This window comes from Homarus americanus, unplaced genomic scaffold, assembly GCF_018991925.1.
Source record: "Homarus americanus isolate GMGI-L3 unplaced genomic scaffold, GMGI_Hamer_2.0 scaffold42643, whole genome shotgun sequence".
Classification (NCBI taxonomy): Eukaryota; Metazoa; Arthropoda; class Malacostraca; order Decapoda; family Nephropidae; genus Homarus; species Homarus americanus.
The window spans coordinates 1,790,236-1,810,950 of NW_024747582.1; the positions used below are offsets into that span (position 1 = coordinate 1,790,236).

The 20,715-nt window shown below is 37.0% G+C and overlaps 1 pseudogene; it reads right to left on the reverse strand.

Moving 5' to 3' along the window:
* Window positions 1-167: 167 nt before the first annotated feature.
* Window positions 168-18,866, reverse strand: LOC121879724 (annotated as a pseudogene).
* Window positions 18,867-20,715: the final 1,849 nt, after the last annotated feature.

Below are 20,715 nucleotides of genomic sequence, written 5' to 3' on the forward strand. Positions count from 1 at the left end.
ACCTAACCTTCCTTAGTTCATGTCCCAACACCTTACCTTAATCTGAAGAAGACTCAGGTTCATCTGGGATGTAACTGTTTGAATCAATTAGAAGTGGTGTTCATGGTGGTGAGTCAGTCACTTTGAGGAGGGTACAGGCGAGGAAACTCGGCAATTGACATAAAATATAGTACAGTAAATATTAAATGATTATTAAAAATCTTTTACAACATCATGTACATTATTACACATGTTTGGAAAGATAATTCTTTCCTCCACATCTTATATTGAAACATATTTCCTCATTCAGGTGACCAGTTCTGTGAAAATCCTTATTTAATAAAAACTTTTACCTAATTTTTTTAATTTTTTCCTTATAAACTTAACACTGTATTCACTAAAAAACAACACAGTTAACAAGACGCTGACAGTAATTCAGTCTTAGAGGTGGTAACACTGTTCATAGCCTCAGCTGTCATGGTGGTGATCACGGCCAAGACGTGCTGGTGTGAATCTGGCGTCTTTCTACTAATTATGTCTGGGATTATACCGGTACCTTGTACTGTACAGTATTTCTCAAAACCTAGGGTCATATTATACAAGAGCTATATGAAAAGCTCACAATTATTTAACAACAAGATCAGGGATGAAACTACATATGAGATCAGTTTATGCACAAGTAAATACGGTAATAACAACTTGGGCTAGTCATAAAGTTTGCTCAAGTGGTTTTAAGTTGATGTATTCAAGTGTCACATTACTCTTCTGCTGAACTGATTCAAAAATTTATTTAATTCTATTTTTTCATGCACAAGTAAATGGCACCTGAGATAGTTCTTCATGGAAAAATGTTTCTCACATTCATCACATTAAAAGGTTTTCACACCACAATGAACAGCAAGAATATGGGTCTTGAGAGAACCCTTCTGTGAAAAATGTTTCCCACATTCATCACATTTAAAGTTTTTAACACCATAGTGAACAGCAAGAATGTGCTTCTTGAGAGAATCCTTCTGTGAAAAATGTTTCCCACATTCATCACATTTAAAGTTATGAACACCACAATGAACAACAAGAATATGGTTCTTGAGAGAATCCTTCTGTGAAAAATGTTTCCCACATTCATCACATCTAAAATTTTTAACACCACAGTGAACAACAAGAATGTGGTTCTTGAGATTACCCTTTATTGAAAAATGTTTCCCACATTCATCACATGTAAAGTTTTTAACACCACGGTGAACAGCCTCAATATGTCTCTTGAGAGAACCATTTTCTGTAAAATGTTTCCCACATTCATCACATTTAAAGTTTTTAACACCACAGTGAACAGACTCAATATGTCTCTTCAGAGAACCATTTTCTGTAAAATGTTTCCCACATTCATCACATTTAAAGTTAACACCACAGTGAACAGACTCAATATGGTTCTTGAGATGACCATTTCGTGAAAAATGTTTCCCACATTCATCACATTTAAAGTTTTTAACACCACAGTGAGCAGCCTCAATATGTCTCTTCAGAGAACCATTTTCTGTAAAATGTTTCCCACATTCATCACATTTAAAGTTTTTAACACCACAGTGAACAGCCTCAATATGTCTCTTGAGAGAACCATTTGCTGAAAAATGTTTCCCACATTCATCACATTTAAAGTTTTTAACACCACAGTGAACAGCAAGAATGTGGTACTTGAGAGAACCCTTCTCTGAAAAATGTTTCCCACATTCATCACATTTAAAGTTTTTAACACCACAGTGAACAGACTCAATATGGGTCTTGAGATGACTATTTTGGGAAAAATGTTTCCCACATTCATCACATTTAAAGTTTTTAACACCACGGTGAACAGACTCAATATGGTTCTTCAGATAACCATTTTGTGAAAAATGTTTCCCACATTCATCACATTTAAAGTTTTTAACACCACGGTGAACAGCAAGAATATGGGTCTTGAGAGAACCATTTACTGAAAAATGTTTCCCACATTCATCACATTTAAAGTTTTTAACACCACTGTGTGCAATTATGTGTTTCCTCAGAGAAATCTTCCAGCCAAATGACTTGCCACATTCCTCACAGGAGTATGTTGTTTTCCCACTGGACATTGTGTACACAGCGTCACATTTGGTCCCGAGATGTGGCGTCACAATGTCTGAAACATGAAGTTTAACCTTAGATAATATTCCCACCACAAGTACACTACTGTACATTTGTTATTTTTAACAAACAAAGAGAGAGATGAGACAAGTGTCACTGTCAAATCTATTCACCAAGGCATCCTCTTCCTGAAGGCTGAAGTGATTGAGGTTATACCACAGAAGAAAAACACTGAGGTAGGGAGTTGCACAGAGTGCCAGTACACAATACATGGTCCTCACAGGGTGCTTGGTGGTGGCACTATTGAGTCAGCACAATGACTGTGGACAAACAATTCTGTACAGGTGACTCAGCCCTTCACTCTCACTTCCCCAGTCTCATACTCAAGGAGATGAAAAGGTAGTCATGACAGTTAAAAGGCTAAGTCATCAAATTCTTGTTATCTTATTCAATGGACCAATTCATCATCCTCAATAGTTTAAGTCATCATGCTAAAGATATACTTACTCAATGGGATATTGTTGTCCTCATACTAAACATATCTTACTCAACTGGTTAATTCATCATACTGTACTCCACAGGTTAAGGAAGTGTTGTAAAGTTCTTGTTATGGAATATATACTTGAATGATATTTTAAAGTCTCCCTAAACACCATAATTAAACAGATAACAAAACTCTTACCTTTTCCTGTAGTACAAGAGAGAAGATGTCCATTAGTGACTCAATCCTCGTGACTGTCTGGAGTGTAGAGGAAAGACAGAGCATTAGTTAACAATTATGATGTTCTGGCAGTGATGTACAGTATATAAAATATAAGGGGTAAATCACTCAAAACAAATTACTGTAATTTAAGTGCCAAGTTATGTTCTGTGAATGGACAAAAGTCAGGGAAAAAGGGCACTTTATAAATACCATTAACATGTAAAGTAATAGACAAAAATATTTTATGGTGGTTGTAAATTGATAATATTGTAGATGACTTCCACAGATTGACAACACAATATATCATGGCATTAGAGGTATATTTGTACAAGTATGAACTGTACAGTATGTCTGACATTATATAAATTATTTAAAATAATGCTGAGGCAGTTGACGGCTTCACCAGGTATACACCATCACTTAATAAACACCAAAAACATGAGGTAAAAATTTATAGTTTTAAGACTTTTAAAGGTTAGGTTAGGTCAGGTTTTCAAAAGTTTGTTCAGTGTTATTTTTGGTATTTTACCCCACATTTTCCCTCTATACTTTATAGCCCTGTCCACTTTAAGCAACTACAGTAATATTGTTGGTAATTTTATAGACAAATATAAATTTCCAACAGAAACAATATGGAGGAAAAGCATCTTAAAATTGTCTAACATATTGATTCCAAAACTTAAAATCCTAATATTTGCTACATGACCAAAACGATAATTTTACCCAACAAAGTTGCTTTCATTGGTACCAGATATCAAAATACGCGCTTCCCATTTAACAAGGCAGAGATGGCTAGGAAGTTAGGTAAGGTTATGTAGGTTTCTTTGGTCGGTTAAGATCAATGTTTTATCGGGGGGGTGACAACTCCAAAACAAATCATTTCCGATGGAAATAAAGGTAAAATTCAAAAGAATCGCAGCAAATATCAGGAGAAAAACAAAAAATTATGGTCGAAAGGAAATTGGGGCTGAAACTGTAAATTTATCATGAAAACATATTAAGAAAATAAACATCAAAACCAATAACCTGTTGTTTTATAGTGGACACCTAACTAACCTTAAACCTAACCTAACATTAGTCTAAGCTTAACGTCCTTAACCCAACCTAACCTAGCATAACTTTACATCTGCCGTGAACGAGCTTACTGAGACGGTAGGAAGCGGCTGTGAAGTCCTCCATATTAGCCCAAATATTTACTATAACGTTAAGAACATCGGTGTAAAAAATGAATTACAACTCCTTCTGGTGGTAGTGTTGTTCTCACACATTACTCCATCATCCAATTTCCAAAGAATCTTTGTGGAAAAAATGAAGAGATTCTATAAACTCCTTCTGGTGATAATTGTTCTGAGTTTCTCCCATGTAAATAACGTCTGGAAGTTTTGGTCTAATTCTACTGGTTCCTTCTGGTCCACCTTTTATATCTATACTCTTAATACATGAAGTAATTAACTCACCAACAACTTCCTCTACTGTCCAGGAGACGGAAAACTCAACCTTTTAGTGAGAAAATTCACAAAAATACACAAGATGAATGTTGTTGTTGCCGCCTGTTACCAGACCTCGTGCGATTCTCTCTTCGCGATTCATGTACAGTAACTAACTTTTCCTTGTGGTTAATTATATGAACCCATGTCATAAATCAATTTTATAATATATATATATATATATATATATATATATATATATATATATATATATATATATATATATATATATATATATATATATATATATATATATATATATATATATATATATATATATATATCCATATCTGGATTATACTGCAATATTTCATGTTTAAATTACCAATACCAATGATTTATTCATTTTAATAAAACTGAAGTTAGTGGATGGAGAATCAAACAAATATGGAAGCGAATTACAAGAAATCCACAATAACGAAATATTTTTATCTTCACTTTAAAAATTTTAAGATATTTTTACTATTTTAATAATATATAAGTCAATATCACCCAAGTTGCTCTATTAATAGCAGCAAACCGTTTTATCCTATATTTTTCAGTTATTTTTTATTGTTTCATAATCAGAATATAATATAGACACCCTGTACTGTATATATATAATGTTTCATAGTAAATCATTGAATATACTATCATAATGCTCCCTTCTCCCTTAACCCTTTCTAATTTTATCCTTTTTCCTCTTCCCCCTTCCCTACTCTTCTTCCTCCACTCCTACCCTACCCTTCTTCCCTTCATCTTTCATCTCATCTCTTCACTTCTTCCACCTCAACTCAACCCTTCCCTTGTTCCTCCTCCTCCCTTCCCTTTTCCTCCTCTTCCCTATCGTTCTTCCTCATCCTGTCTTCCCTTCTTCCACCTCTACTCAACCCTTCCCTTGTTCCTCCTCCTCCCTTCCCTTTTCCTCCTCTTCCCTATCCTTCTTCCTCCTCCTGTCTTCCCTTCTTCCACCTCTACTCAACCCTTCCCTTCTTCCTCCTCCTGTCTCCCCTTCTTCCTCCTCCTGTCTTCCCTTCTTCCACCTCTACTCTACCCTTCTTCCTCCTCCTCTCCCCACCCTTCCCTAATCCTGCAATTGTGTGTCAATGAAGCAGAAAGTCAGATCATCAACCTGGGACTTGGTCACATATGGCAGCAGGGTCTACCATTAGACAACACATTATGCTTCCAATATCTTCCCAGGCAGTAGTACCTCCCTGTTTCATTGCTGCCTACTACCATCACCATAATACTCCATGGATGACTTTTCCAAATCTTTACCCTTATTTCTATATCACCTGCTTATAGTATGTGTTACAGTAACCTTCTTCAGCTTTGTATTAGGTCTCCTCCAAGGTAAACATAACCCCTTGTGTCTCAGGTTCCTCCACTCCTCATCTCAGTGCCAGGACAGTCAGTGGTTCGTCATACTAGTCACTCATCTCTTTACTGATGTTGTTGACAAAATAATCTCTTTCACTTTTCAGAAACATTTAAAACATTACAGTGGAAAATAAAACATTGAAATTATACATAAATAGAATATTCATTGTCATGAAATAATGAATTACACAACAGGAAAAGAGATCCTATACTGTACTGTACGATCGTGCACCAAAGTCCACTACCCATCCACAGTGAGGGTTTGAAATACCTTGAGTCTGAAGTTTCGAAACAGCTCAGGGAAATGCTATGGTCGGCCAACAGATGTCGCCCACTGTAGTGTGTGGGGGGGGGGGTGTGTTAGTCTTAGTCTACTAACAGGCTGTGTGTAGGTGGAGCATAACATCGTGAATTCCACAATCACTGATAACAATAAGACTGTCATGAAGATAGTTAATATTATTAAGTATGATGAGAGATGTGTAACGGGTAAATAAAAGCACTACAACGACCATATCTCTGCCATTCATGGCTACAATGGAGCGACTGATGGGCACATAAGTAATTAAATCTCCGTGACTACCAGTAATGGTAGTCACGGAGAATACACAAGTTGTTACCAAGGTTGGCGCCACCCACACCAGGGGAAGGAGGTGATGTCGAACACTGAAACATGCCGATGTCTCATTCCTCCCATCGTCGTCGTCACCAACAGGTAAGTCACATTAATTTGTCAGCATAGCCCATGTCGTCCTTATACTATTGCAGGGTGTCCCATGAGTGACAGCATTCCCAAACGACGTACCTTTTACCAAAATTTTTAACATGATATACAAACCAGAGAGCACCGCAGATCAAGAAACATCAACCCAAGAACAGGTTATTCCCGACATACATCCTGACCCAGCAAGCGAGGAGGTAACGATGGAGGACGAAGACAAAACCACCATCAAAACAACACCCAGCCAAATTCAGCACTCCAAAAAAGAATCAAACAGAAACTATGGCACCACCACCTTGACCCAGAAAGACCACGGAGAACGAAGACCTAAGGAGACGAAATTGGTCTACGATTGTTCTCCACTACAGCTCCCCCATAGCCTCAACAGAAAGACTCCTGGCAGGACATATACTACACAAATACTAGACATAAACCTACAAGACACACACACTGAAACACTAATTAATAAAGGAAGACTCATTACAAGACAACAGGAGAGAGAGTTGATCAGTCCTCGAAAAAAAAAAATCTGCCTGGTCCTGCTGACTGACAGGAGGGATCAGGGGAACACCACCAGCTCTAGGCACCAGCCTTCATAATAAACAAACTTAAAATAATCCAACACAATGTTTTAGCATGGATCCCAAAGAGAGAATGCAAACTACACAACACATACCGTAGCATAGACCCAGATATTCTCCTCCTGAATTTGAATGGTAAGAAAAACTCAGAAAAAAATCAAAATACAGTATTTAACTACACAGTCTACCAAAAAAAGACCCACTACATGATGGAATTGTCATTGCCATCAAACGAAACATACAACACAAGATACACGACTCATTTCAAGAAAACTTTCTGGCCATCAACAAACAGCCCAACAGAACCCTCATAATCGGCACCTGTCACCTCACTTCGAGAAGACCCATATTTCCACTAGGTGTAGAAGCTGTCACCAACACAACAACCACACCCTAAGTTAACGAGTTGCATGACCCAGTGTCAAGGAACAGTCCGAGAAGACCGGACAACTCGCCAACTGCACTGGCTAACCATTACCCCGGAACACGATTAACATTCGGGTTCCCAATTACTGCTGGGTAGATAGAGGCAAATGGCAGAGATAAATTTACCCACAGTTTCACCCTGTCCGGGGATCAAACTCGGGTCCACTGACTTGTAAGGAGAGCACGCTGACCATTACACACACTCAAACACCTTTGCTTTGACAAAATTGACTAGGTATCACCGCCTCCCACATCAATCCAACACTCTAAACTATTGATTGCAACCATAAAATTCTCAAAATTTAGTACTGGGTGACTTATGCAATATTACCTCAGAATCAAATAAAACACATGCAAAACCATCAGAAATACACACCGCTCCACTCAAAGACCAACCAAGCATCATGGCAAAATTTTAGTTTTTTTTGTTTTTTACGGGTGTGAGAGCACGCTTGGCCTAGTGGATAGGTTGTAAACAAACAGACGACACGCGGTGACGGCATATTTTTCGGAGGAGTATTTACACTAATTAAAAAATGTAAAATATATCGCGTATATGTAATTTGTGATAAAAATACCAAAACGAAAAGTAAGACGTGTGAGATCTGCCCACAACTACAGTATTCATTTACAAATACCTTTTGAGTCCACTTGTAAAATAATACTGTACCCATAAGTAAAGGTTAGTTACCATCATTACTTTATTTGTAATTTGTGACGGTAATGACAGAGAACAAACATGACTCAGATGGTCGACTTCCTTCTTTATATAGCAACTACTAGGTACTTTTCAATAGCTGTCGAGAGTTCACTTGTAAAATAAAACTGGTTTCTTTAAGTTAGGTCACATTCTAATAGGTTCTGTGTATTATTATTTCCATTTACCTATTTAATACATTGTAAGTAATGTTTCCACAAAGTTTCGTCCAATTCTACCAAATTCTGGTGTTATTCTGAAAAACCTACCTAACCGACAACCGGACAAATATCCAGCTTATTATCCGGTGCTGTACAGCTCGTACCCATCAGAACACGTCAAGTCATGCTCAATTACAAGATAACTCGTATCCAATTTAAGAGAAAAAGTTTATACCCATATATATGAAAAGAAATCCACTCCAGTATATGCAGGAATTCACTACAGTATATGCAGGAAGGAATTGAATTAAGAACAAAATTACAATGGTTGCATTCAATGATGACCTGGATATAGTAAACGACAACATCCAAGAAGTAGATACGATGACAACAACCTTTAAGGAAATAAGAAATTCAACAGAACTTGAGATAAATGTAGATAAGACCAAAACAATGATTATAGAAAGAAACCAAAGGCAAAACCCACAACGTATCGGTATAAGTGGAATGAATATTAAAAAAATGGAGTTCTTGAAACACCTTGGATCATTTATGACTTAAGAAAACAAGATTCAAGAAGAAATTATGCAAAACCAAAGTAAATTATAGTCAAGATTGGCTCTTGCTACCACCTGTCCAATATGAGCTGTAATAAATCAAATCTATTTTTTAATTGAAAATCACTCCTCAAAAATCAACTATGATTTAAGGTCAACATTGAAAATCCATCAATCACAGATTTGTATAATTCACACGAGCATCACAATCACCAGACTGGTTTTAATGCTAACTGATTTGTTTACAAAATGTTGGAGTTGGAAAATAAATCTGTTTTTATGCATGTCTAGACTCCTCCATGTCTATACTTTGTTGACTTATGACTATTATAAACGTTTACATGGCCCACTTGAAACTGCCAAATCTATTAGCCTAAAATCTGTAAATCACAATAAAGTTATTGTAAACCAGTGTGAAATATGTACCTGAAGTGCAATGTTTGTGTGGCGGAATAACATACTTATGTAATGAGATGCAACCATTATAAAGTGCTGCATTACATTTCATTATTTCACTGCACTTTCCTACAAGATTTACATAATCTTTTTTGTAATCGTAAGTGAAACAAAATTTTATACACCTCCCCCAAACTGTGTTAAATTCAATTCTATTTTTATTTCATCCCCCCCCCCCCCCTATAATCTAGCCCCGAGTAGTTGGTAATAAGCTATAATAACGCTGTGACAACGGCTACCTATGCATGGTACATATACTAATAGGTATGGATTATCTCTTGAATTAGGTGCAAGTACAGTAATCTTGGGTACGAGTTATCTCGAGAGTTGGGTACGAGTTATCTTGGTATTATTGTTTAAACATTCCCATTTCCTACCACTAATCTATTATCATATTCTAATATGACGTCTAATTATAAGATCATTTTCATCTATTACATTACCGCCGGAAATGTATAATAACGGAGATAGCAAATCCAAAATTGTCTTCATTTTCTTTCAATAACTTCGGCCATTTATCGCGTACTTCACCTCTCACACTGCGTGTCTCCTTCATAAATCATCATGCAGAAGCGTTCCCGTATACGTCAAACGGCCAATCAAGTCATTTTTTTTGGCAACCAATTAAAATGATTTGAGGTTTAATTCGCGGTATTTTTGGACCAATCAAAATCGATTTTTATTTGGGGTCTCATATTTCGAAATTCAAGTTCAGTTCCGACCATGGAAGCCTGCGATGGATGTCACTTAAATTGGTGAATGCGAGTTTCTTGGAAAAAAACGAAGACACTAAAGCATTTTTTTGGATCGCATGGTGTTCTTCCAACCTCAGTAAAGTGTACTAAGAGCAAGACTGAGTGCAAATATCGCAAAGACCAACATATGTGGCGTTGTGTAAGAATCTCAGAATCCAACGACAAACAAGAACCAGGCCAATAAGGTAAGAAATAGGTGATTCCATCATATGGTGAGAGTCAGTTAGGTTAGGTTAGGTTTGGTTTTTGCTTTTCGAGTGTTTCTTGCCATGATTTTTTCGGAAAATGACCCACAAAAAAAACTATAAAAAACGGCCAATTTCGGACGGAAATCCAGCTCATAATAGATCTAAACACACAAATACACTAGAGAAATAAATTTTTTACTTTTTAACAGAGTTGGGTGCGCTTATGCAAGTTTATCTCGCCTCCTCCTAGAAAACAATGGTGTAAACGTTCCTTGTATTCAGTCGTTGACTGTTAAGGTCAAACTCACCGACTCAGATGATCTTCTGGAAGAGGCTCACACCTGTGACTCCAGCTCAATATGTGACCCTGAGAGCCAAGGCGGGTGACTTCACACGAGGCGACACCAGTAGCAGACTGTCCTCTCGTTTATCCTCGTCGGCAGTTCGTGTTGTATCTTGGACCTCCTTATATCTGGGGAAAACAGTATTTCCTTTATTGTTGAGGAACAACAATCTGAACGGAGTTTAGGCCGGGCGCCATTCTCACTAAGCGACACGCAGGACAAATGAGTGGCGCCTTGCGCACCATACAAAACATAACTTATTACAGTAATAAACTCCAAAACGCCTCATTTGCAAAATAATACAGGTAAAATCACACTAAATATCATGCGATAAATACAGAATTATGGTCGAAAAGTAGTCGGGGCTGAAACTGTTAATTTATCATGAAAACATTAAGAAAATAAACATCAAAACAAATACGTGTTGGCAGGTCAGTCGTCCCTGTTAACAAAAGAAAACTTTTAATGAAAAGAAAAACTTGTTATCTCTTTCAAAATATTGGTAATTATTTACGATTTCACACTCGCTGATTTCTCGTTGATTTTTTTTTAAAACTCCATACATTCACTGTTTTAAAGTGGACACTCATAGTTATGGCAAATGTGTTCAAATGTGGTTATTTAAATGGTTAAATTTAAGAGAAAGAACAGTTCTTTCTTTGGATGTTAAAAATATGTTTTTTTATATTGTTTTTGATGAGTTCTGAACGAATTTGATAATAATTTCAGCCGGAAATAAAGCGGGATTTTTTATACCCCCCAACTATCCTAAGGGAAGATGTTGGAAACTTTGACTTTTTTGTTGGGTAAATCACAGAAACAGGTGATTTCCAATGGATCACACGGCACACACTTTTCTAATACAGAATGAAATGTAACCTTACTTAACCTCCCGCAAGTTTACGGATGACACCAAAATAGGGCAGCAGATTAATTCGGGGCAGGATGCAAATGCTCTACAGAAGGATTTAAATGAACTGTAGGGGTGGTCCAAAAATGGCAAATGAAATTCAACACCAGCAAGTGCAGCGTACTTAATATTGGAAGAACAAACACTGTCTATGTATACAGCCTTAACAACATCAACCTAGAGAAGTCGACTTGTGAACGACTTAGGGGTACTTGTAAGCCCAGACCTACGGCCTAGAAAACAGTGCGTTAATGTTCGAAATAAGGATAACAGAGTATAAGGTTTTATATCTAGAAGTGTAAGTAATAACAGTGCAGAGGTCTTATTGCAACTATATCTTGCGCTAGTCAGGCCACACCGCGATTATGCGGTTCAGTTCTGGTGCCCTTATTATAGAATGGATATCAATTCACTGGAGTCGGTGCAGCGAAGAATGACTAAAATGATTCCGGGACTTAGAAAACCTAGCATATCAGGATAGGTTAAAGAAACTAAACTTGCATTCCCTAGAAAGACGAAGAGTGCGGGGAGATATGATAGAAGTATTTAAGTGGGTGAAAGGAATCAATAAAGGGGATATAGATAAAGTTCTTATAATATCCGAGCAGGATAGGACTCGTAGTAATGGATTTAAGTTGGATAAGTTTAGGTTTAGGAGGGAGATAGGAAGGAACTGGTTCACAAAATAGGGAAAGACGAGTGGAACAAGCTTAGCAACTTTGTAGTAAGTGCTGGTGTCATAGTTTTAGTATGAATCGGTGGTAGTGGGAGTGGATTATATTATATAAAGATAATAATATGTCGTATTTCTTATTTCTTACCGTAGAGTTCGATACCTTCACACTGGTTACTTACAGGAGATTATGGAGTATCTACGTAGAAGTTCACTCCACCACTCGACATTCCATGATTTATACTTGATAAATGATGATTTAATGAATTCAATTAATTTTCAATATCCATCTAAGTTATTGGTTATACTTTGTCATAACCAATCAGTCATTACCTTTAGTAATAATAAGATAGGATCACAGATACGGGCAGATAATTGCACTTACATTTATTTGTCAAGCTGTAATAAAATTAATCTTCTAAAAGAGAATTTTAACTTGGGAACACATGTGATTACTCTACTATGGGTATGACCTAACAGAGCCTTAATTCTTCAAGTGATACATTTACTGCCAGCCTGGATTGCTTTTGTTGCAACCAGGCTTCCGCACAAGAACTTCTTTCCACGGGCCACAGCAACAAAAAGTACTCTTGGGTTACCACACAAAGTCTTGCGTCATTGACAGTCACGGTATACGGTTGTCGCGGCAAGGAGAACTGGTAAGCGTGACTTGAATTAACCATTTAGGTGCAATAGACCAGCCTGGATTGCTTTTGTCGCAACCAGGCTTCCACACGTGATATTTCCACGGGGATAACAAACCTAGGTTAACACACTTAGTCTCGTGTCGATCACGGTCGCTGTAGACGGGTGTCGTGCAGGAGAACTCTGTAAGCGTGAATTAATTAACCATTTACTGTAGGTTTGATAGGCCAGCCTGGATTGCTCTTGTCGCAACCAGGCATCCACACGTGATATTTCCACGGGGATAACAATCTAGGTTAACACGCTTAGTCTCGTGTCGACGACGGTTCACAGGACGGAGTGGCGGTGGAGAACTCTGTGTGGTGTGGTGTCCAGCCCCCTTTCAGGAGGGAGAGGATGGAGACGACGTCTTAACTAACCCATGGCTCAGGGGATACTACTTAAAATGAGGTTTTTGGGTGTGAAGTGATGAACAGTACAACACTGTTTCACGGCCCACCCACCCCTAAAGGCTGGCTAACATACACTAATTGAAAAATACATGTCCCAGTTATGCCTCACCGGGCGTCTTATCTCTGGTAAAACAAACTTTGGAGTTGGTTGCGTGGGTAAGCCTAACGCAACCCATGACAGCTGGAATGCTGGATAGTTTGAAAAGGAGCCTAGATAGATTCATGGATGATAGAGTGGTAGTAACTCTCGAAGAAGCTGCCATGCACAGGCCAACCGGCCTATTGCAGACTCCTTATTTTCTTATGTTCTTATGTAACCAGCCCAAACCAAACCTAACCTTCCTTAGTTCATGTCCCAACACCTTACCTTAATCTGAAGAAGACTCAGTTTCATCTGGGATGTAACTGTTTGAATCAATTAGAAGTGGTGTTCATGGTGGCGAGTCAGTCACTTTGAGGAGGGTACAGGCGAGGAAACTCGGCAATTGACATAAAATATAGTATCGTAAATATTAAATGATTATTAAAAATCTTTTACAACATCATGTACATTATTACACATGTTTGGAAAGATAATTCTCTCCTCCACATCTTATATTGAAACATATTTCCTCATTCAGGTGACCAGTTCTGTGAAAATCCTTATTTAATAAAAACTTTTACCTAACTTTTTTAATTTTTTCCTTATAAACTTAACACTGTATTCACTAAAAAACAACACAGTTAACAAGACGCTGACAGTAATTCAGTCTTAGAGGTGGTAACACTGTTCATAGCCTCAGCTGTCATGGTGGTGATCACGGCCAAGACGTGCTGGTGTGAATCTGGCGTCTTTCTACTAATTATGTCTGGGATTATACCGGTACCTTGTACTGTACAGTATTTCTCAAAACCTAGGGTCATATTATACAAGAGCTATATGAAAAGCTCACAATTATTTAACAACAAGATCAGGGATCAATCTACATGAGATCAGTTTATGCACGAGTAAATACGGTAATAACAACTTGGGCTACAGTCATAAAGTTTGCTCAAGTGGTTTTAAGTTGATGTCACATTACTCTTCTGCTAAACTGATTCAAAAATTTATTTAATTCTATTTTTTTTCATGCACAAGTAAATGGCGCCTGAGATAGTTCTTCATGGAAAAATGTTTCCCACATTCATCACATTTAAAGTTTTTAAAACCACAGTGAACAGCAAGAATGTGCTTCTTGAGAGAACCCTTCTGTGCAAAATGTTTCCCACATTCATCACATTTAAAGTTTTTAACACCACAGTGAACAGCAAGAATGTGCTTCTTCAGAGAACCCTTCTGTGCAAAATGTTTCCCACATTCATCACATTTAAAGTTTTTAACACCACAGTGAACAGCAAGAATATGGGCCTTGAGATATCTCTTCTCTGAAAAATGTTTCCCACAATCATCACATTTAAAGTTTTTAACACCACAGTGAACAGCAAGAATGTGGTACTTGAGATATCTCTTCTCTGAAAAATGTTTCCCACAATCATCACATTTAAAGTTTTTAACACCACAGTGAACAGCAAGAATGTGGTACTTGAGATATCTCTTCTCTGAAAAATGTTTCCCACATTCATCACATTTAAAGTTTTTAACACCACAGTGAACAGACTCAATATGGGTCTTGAGACTACTCTTCTCTGAAAAATGTTTCCCACATTCATCACATTTTAAGTTTTTAACACCACAAAGAACAGCCTCAATATGTCTCTTGAGACAACCTGTTCGTGAAAAATGTTTCTCACATTCATCACATTTAAAGTTTTTAACACCACAGTGAACAGCAAGAATATGGTTCTTCAGAGAAGTCTTCTCTGAAAAATGTTTCTCACATTCATCACATTTAAAGTTTTTAACACCACAGTGAACAGCAAGAATATGGTTCTTCAGAGAACTCTTCTCTGAAAAATGTTTCCCACATTCATCACATTTAAAGTTTTTAACACCACAGTGAACAGCAAGAATATGGTTCTTGAGAGAACTCTTCTCTGAAAAATGTTTCTCACATTCATCACATTTAAAGTTTTTAACACCACAGTGAACAACAAGAATATGGTTCTTGAGAGAACTCTTCTCTGAAAAATGTTTCTCACATTCATCGCATTTAAAGTTTTTAACACCACGGTGAACAAGCTCAATATGTCTCTTGAGAGAACTCTTCTCTGAAAAATGTTTCTCACATTCATCACATTTAAAGTTTTTAACACCACAGTGAACAAACTCAATATGTCTCTTGAGAGAACTCTTCTCTGAAAAATGTTTCCCACATTCATCACATTTAAAGTTTTTAACACCACTGTGTGTAATTATGTGTTTCCTAAGAGAACTCTTCCAGCCAAATGACTTGCCACATTCCTCACAGGAGTATGTTATTTTCTCACTGGACATTGTGTACACAGCGTCACATTTGGTCCCGAGATGTGGCGTCACAATGTCTGAAACATGAAGTTTAACCTTAGATAATATTCCCACCACAAGTACACTACTGTACATTTGTTATTTTTAACAAACAAAGAGAGAGATGAGACAAGTGTCACTGTCAAATCTATTCACCAAGGCATCCTCTTCCTGAAGGCTGAAGTGATTGAGGTTATATACCACAGAAGAAAAACACTGAGGTAGGGAGTTGCACAGAGTGCCAGTACACAATACATGGTCCTCACAGGGTGCTTGGTGGTGGCACTATTGAGTCAGCACAATGACTGTGGACAAACAATTCTGTACAGGTGACTCAGCCCTTCACTCTCACTTCCCCAGTCTCATGTGACACAAATTTTAATGGCCGACAACAGACCACCTCAACTCTAAAGGAAGACTTGACTTACTGGGGTGGATCCAACCTGGTTTCTTTCATGTCAAACTAAAACAATATACAGTTCCTCTCCGACTTATAACCAACCCGACGTACAACCACCCGACTTACGACCTGCCTCAGTCGTACCAAAATGTTGTCAACTTACGTATTTTCGAGTCCCTACGTCAGTACAGACAAAATTTTCTTTTGCATTTCACTTTAAAATGGCTGGCAAGCTTAAAAGTGAGAGTTTTGTGGTGCTGAGAAGAAAAAGAGACACCCATATTAGATTTTCTATGTATTATTTAAGCATTTTCGACTTACGACCATTTTGACTTATGACCTGGATTTGGGTCCCAGACCCCGTAGTAAGTCGAGGAGGAGCTGTATTTGTTTGTTTACAAATAGTCAAGGCATTAAGTCATCAATCATACTCAAGGAGATGAAAAGGTAGTCATGACAGTTAAAAGGCTAAGTCATCAAATTCTTGTTATCTTATTCAATGGACCAATTCATCATCCTCAATAGTTTAAGTCATCATGCTAAAGATATACTTACTCAATGGGATATTGTTGTCCTCATACTAAACATATCTTACTCAACTGGTTAATTCATCATACTGTACTCCACAGGTTAAGGAAGTGTTGTAAAGTTCTTGTTATGGAATATATACTTGAATGATATTTTAAAGTCTCCCTAAACACCATAATTAAACAGATAACAAAACTCTTACCTTTTCCTGTAGTACAAGAGAGAAGATGTCCATTAGTGACTCAATCCTCGTGACTGTCTGGAGTGTAGAGGAAGGACAGAGCATTAGTTAACAATTATGATGTTCTGGCAGTGATGTACAGTATATAAAATATAAGGGGTAAATCACTCAAAACAAATTACTGTAATTTAAGTGCCAAGTTATGTTCTGTGAATGGACAAAAGTCAGGGAAAAAGGGCACTTTATAAATACCATTAACATGTAAAGTAATAGACAAAAATATTTTATGGTGGTTGTAAATTGATAATATTGTAGATGACTTCCACAGATTGACAACACAATATATCATGGCATTAGAGGTATATTTGTACAAGTATGAACTGTACAGTATGTCTGACATTATATAAATTATTTAAAATAATGCTGAGGCAGTTGATGGCTTCACCAGGTATACACCATCACTTAATAAACACCAAAAACATGAGGTAAAAATTTATAGTTTTAAGACTTTTAAAGGTTAGGTTAGGTCAGGTTTTCAAAAGTTTGTTCAGTGTTATTTTTGGTATTTTACCCCACATTTTCCCTCTATACTTTATAGCCCTGTCCACTTTAAGCAACTACAGTAATATTGTTGGTAATTTTATAGACAAATATAAATTTCCAACAGAAACAATATGGAGGAAAAGCATCTTAAAATTGTCTAACATATTGATTCCAAAACTTAAAATCCTAATATTTGCGACATGACCAAAACGATAATTTTACCCAACAAAGTTGCTTTCATTGGTACCAGATATCAAAATACGCGCTTCCCATTTAACAAGGCAGAGATGGCTAGGAAGTTAGGTAAGGTTATGTAGGTTTCTTTGGTCGGTTAAGATCAATGTTTTATCGGGGGGGTGACAACTCCAAAACAAATCATTTCCGATGGAAATAAAGGTAAAATTCAAAAGAATCGCAGCAAATATCAGGAGAAAAACAAAAAATTATGGTCGAAAGGAAATTGGGGCTGAAACTGTAAATTTATCATGAAAACATATTAAGAAAATGAAAATCAAAACCAATAACCTGTTGTGTTTTATAGTGGACACCTAACTAACCTTAAACCTAACCTAACATTAGTCTAACCTAACCGTCCTTAACCCAACCTAACCTAGCATAACTTTACATCTGCCGTGAACGAGCTTACTGAGACGGTAGGAAGCGGCTGTGAAGTCCTCCATATTAGCCCAAATATTTACTATAACGTTAAGAACATCGGTGTAAAAAATGAATTACAACTCCTGGTGGTAGTGTTGTTCTCACACATTACTCCATCATCCAATTTCCAAAGAATCTTTGTGGAAAAAATGAAGATTCTATAAACTCCTTCTGGTGATAATTGTTCTGAGTTTCTCCCATGTAAATAACGTCTGGAAGTTTTGGTCTAATTCTACTGGTTCCTTCTGGTCCACCTTTTATATCTATACTCTTAATACATGAAGTAATTAACTCACCAACAACTTCCTCTACTGTCCAGGAGACGGAAAACTCAACCTTTTAGTGAGAAAATTCACAAAAATACACAAGACGAATGTTGTTGTTGCCGCCTGTTACCAGACCTCGTGCGATTCTCTCTTCGCGATTCATGTACAGTAATTAACTTTTCCTTGTGGTTAATTATATGAACCCATGTCATAAATCAATTTTATTTATATATATATCCATATCTGGCTTATACTGCAATATTTCATGTTTAAATTACCAATACCAATGATTTATTCATTTTAATAAAACTGAAGTTAGTGGATGGAGAATCAAACAAATATGGAAGCGAATTACAAGAAATCCACAATAACGAAATATTTTTATCTTCACTTTAAAAATTTTATGATATTTTTACTATTTTAATAATATATAAGTCAATATCACCCAAGTTGCTCTATTAATAGCAGCAAACCGTTTTATCCTATATTTTTCAGTTATTTTTTATTGTTTCATAATCAGAATATAATATAGACACCCTGTACTGTATATATATAATGTTTCATAGTAAATCATTGAATATACTATCATAATGCTCCCTTCTTCCTTAACCCTTTCTAATTTTATCCTTTTTCCTCTTCCCCCTTCCCTACTCTTCTTCCTCCACTCCTACCCTACCCTTCTTCCCTTCATCTTTCATCTCATCTCTTCACTTCTCCCACCTCTACTCCTCCCTTCCCTTGTTCCTCCTCCTCCCTTCCCTTTTCCTCCTCTTCCCTATCGTTCTTCCTCCTCCTGTCTTCCCTTCTTCCACCTCTACTCAACCCTTCCCTTGTTCCTCCTCCCTTCCCTTCTTCCTCCTCCTGTCTCCCCTTGTTCCTCCTCCTGTCTTCCCTTCTTCCACCTCTACTCAACCCTTCCCTTGTTCCTCCTCCTGTCTCCCCTTGTTCCTCCTCCTGTCTCCCCTTGTTCCTCCTCCTGTCTCCCCTTGTTCCTCCTCCTGTCTCCCCTTGTTCCTCCTCCTGTCTTCCCTTCTTCCACCTCTACTCTACCCTTCTTCCTCCTCCTCTCCCCACCCTTCCCTAATCCTGCAATTGTGTGTCAATGAAGCAGAAAGTCAGATCATCAACCTGGGACTTGGTCACATATGGCAGCAGGGTCTACCATTAGACAACACATTATGCTTCCAATATCTTCCCAGGCAGTAGTACCTCCCTGTTTCATTGCTGCCTACTACCATCACCATAATACTCCATGGATGACTTTTCCAAATCTTTACCCTTATTTCTATATCACCTTCTTATAGTATGTGTTACAGTAACCTTCTTCAGCCTTGTATTAGGTCTCCTCCAAGGTAAACATAACCCCTTGTGTCTCAGGTTCCTCCACTCCTCATCTCAGTGCCAGGACAGTCAGTGGTTCGTCACACTAGTCACTCATCTCTTTACTGATGTTGTTGACAAAATAATCTCTTTCACTTTTCAGAAACATTTAAAACATTACAGTGGAAAATAAAACATTGAAATTATACATAAATAGAATATTCATTGTCATGAAATAATGAATTACACAACAGGAAAAGAGATCCTATACTGTACTGTACTATACTATACTGTACTATACTACTACAGTATACTATACTGTACTGTACTGTATGTGTCTTTATGGTGAATGACAACATTTTGATCATTAAAAGAAACTTGAAGATAATTTACAAGAGTTAAAGTAAAGGTAGAGTCATGACTTGTACAATGACCCAAAGTTGATAGTCAATGAACAGATTAATAACACCTGTGAAACTAAAACTGATATTATTAGTAACTACTGTCCTAATACTGTACCAGTAATGGATACCTTCTATTGACAAACAATATGACATTAGAAAAACACTGAGGTAAGGAGTTACACATTGCTAGTCCGTGGTATAAATGACCCCCTCCCTGATGTGTAGTGGTAAACACTTATTCTACAGGTACAGTATTATAAAACAAGCAAAGTATTGACATAATTCCTACAAATGTACAAAGGTGAAAAGTTTCTGGTGAGTTCATTACATTACTGATGTTTTATTACTGTACTAAATAAGGAGGGGACACACACATACATGGGTAATATAAGGTGCCGTGTACAACAAGGGTGAGCTCGCCAAAATTGGGTTTAGAGATACGTACAGTAGTGTAGTACAGCGTAAGACACATTATAGTTATACTATTTTTATTTATAACACAACAAATACAATCCAATTATCATGTTTTATAGATCACTCAGTTTTGACGCAAAATAAGGAAATGAAAGAAGACAATGAAAAAAAAATTATTTGTGTTTTCGTAATTAACTCCAGTAAATTATCCTTCAGTAATTACCTGTCATAAATTAGTGACAAAAATTCTTTAAAAAAATAATGTAAATGAGGCACATGAATGTAAATAAAGGAACTGTAATCCTTTACTATTGGATTATTATCAAATTTATAGGAAATAAAAATTAAACAAATCTTTTTTTGACAACTTAATCAAGAGAGAG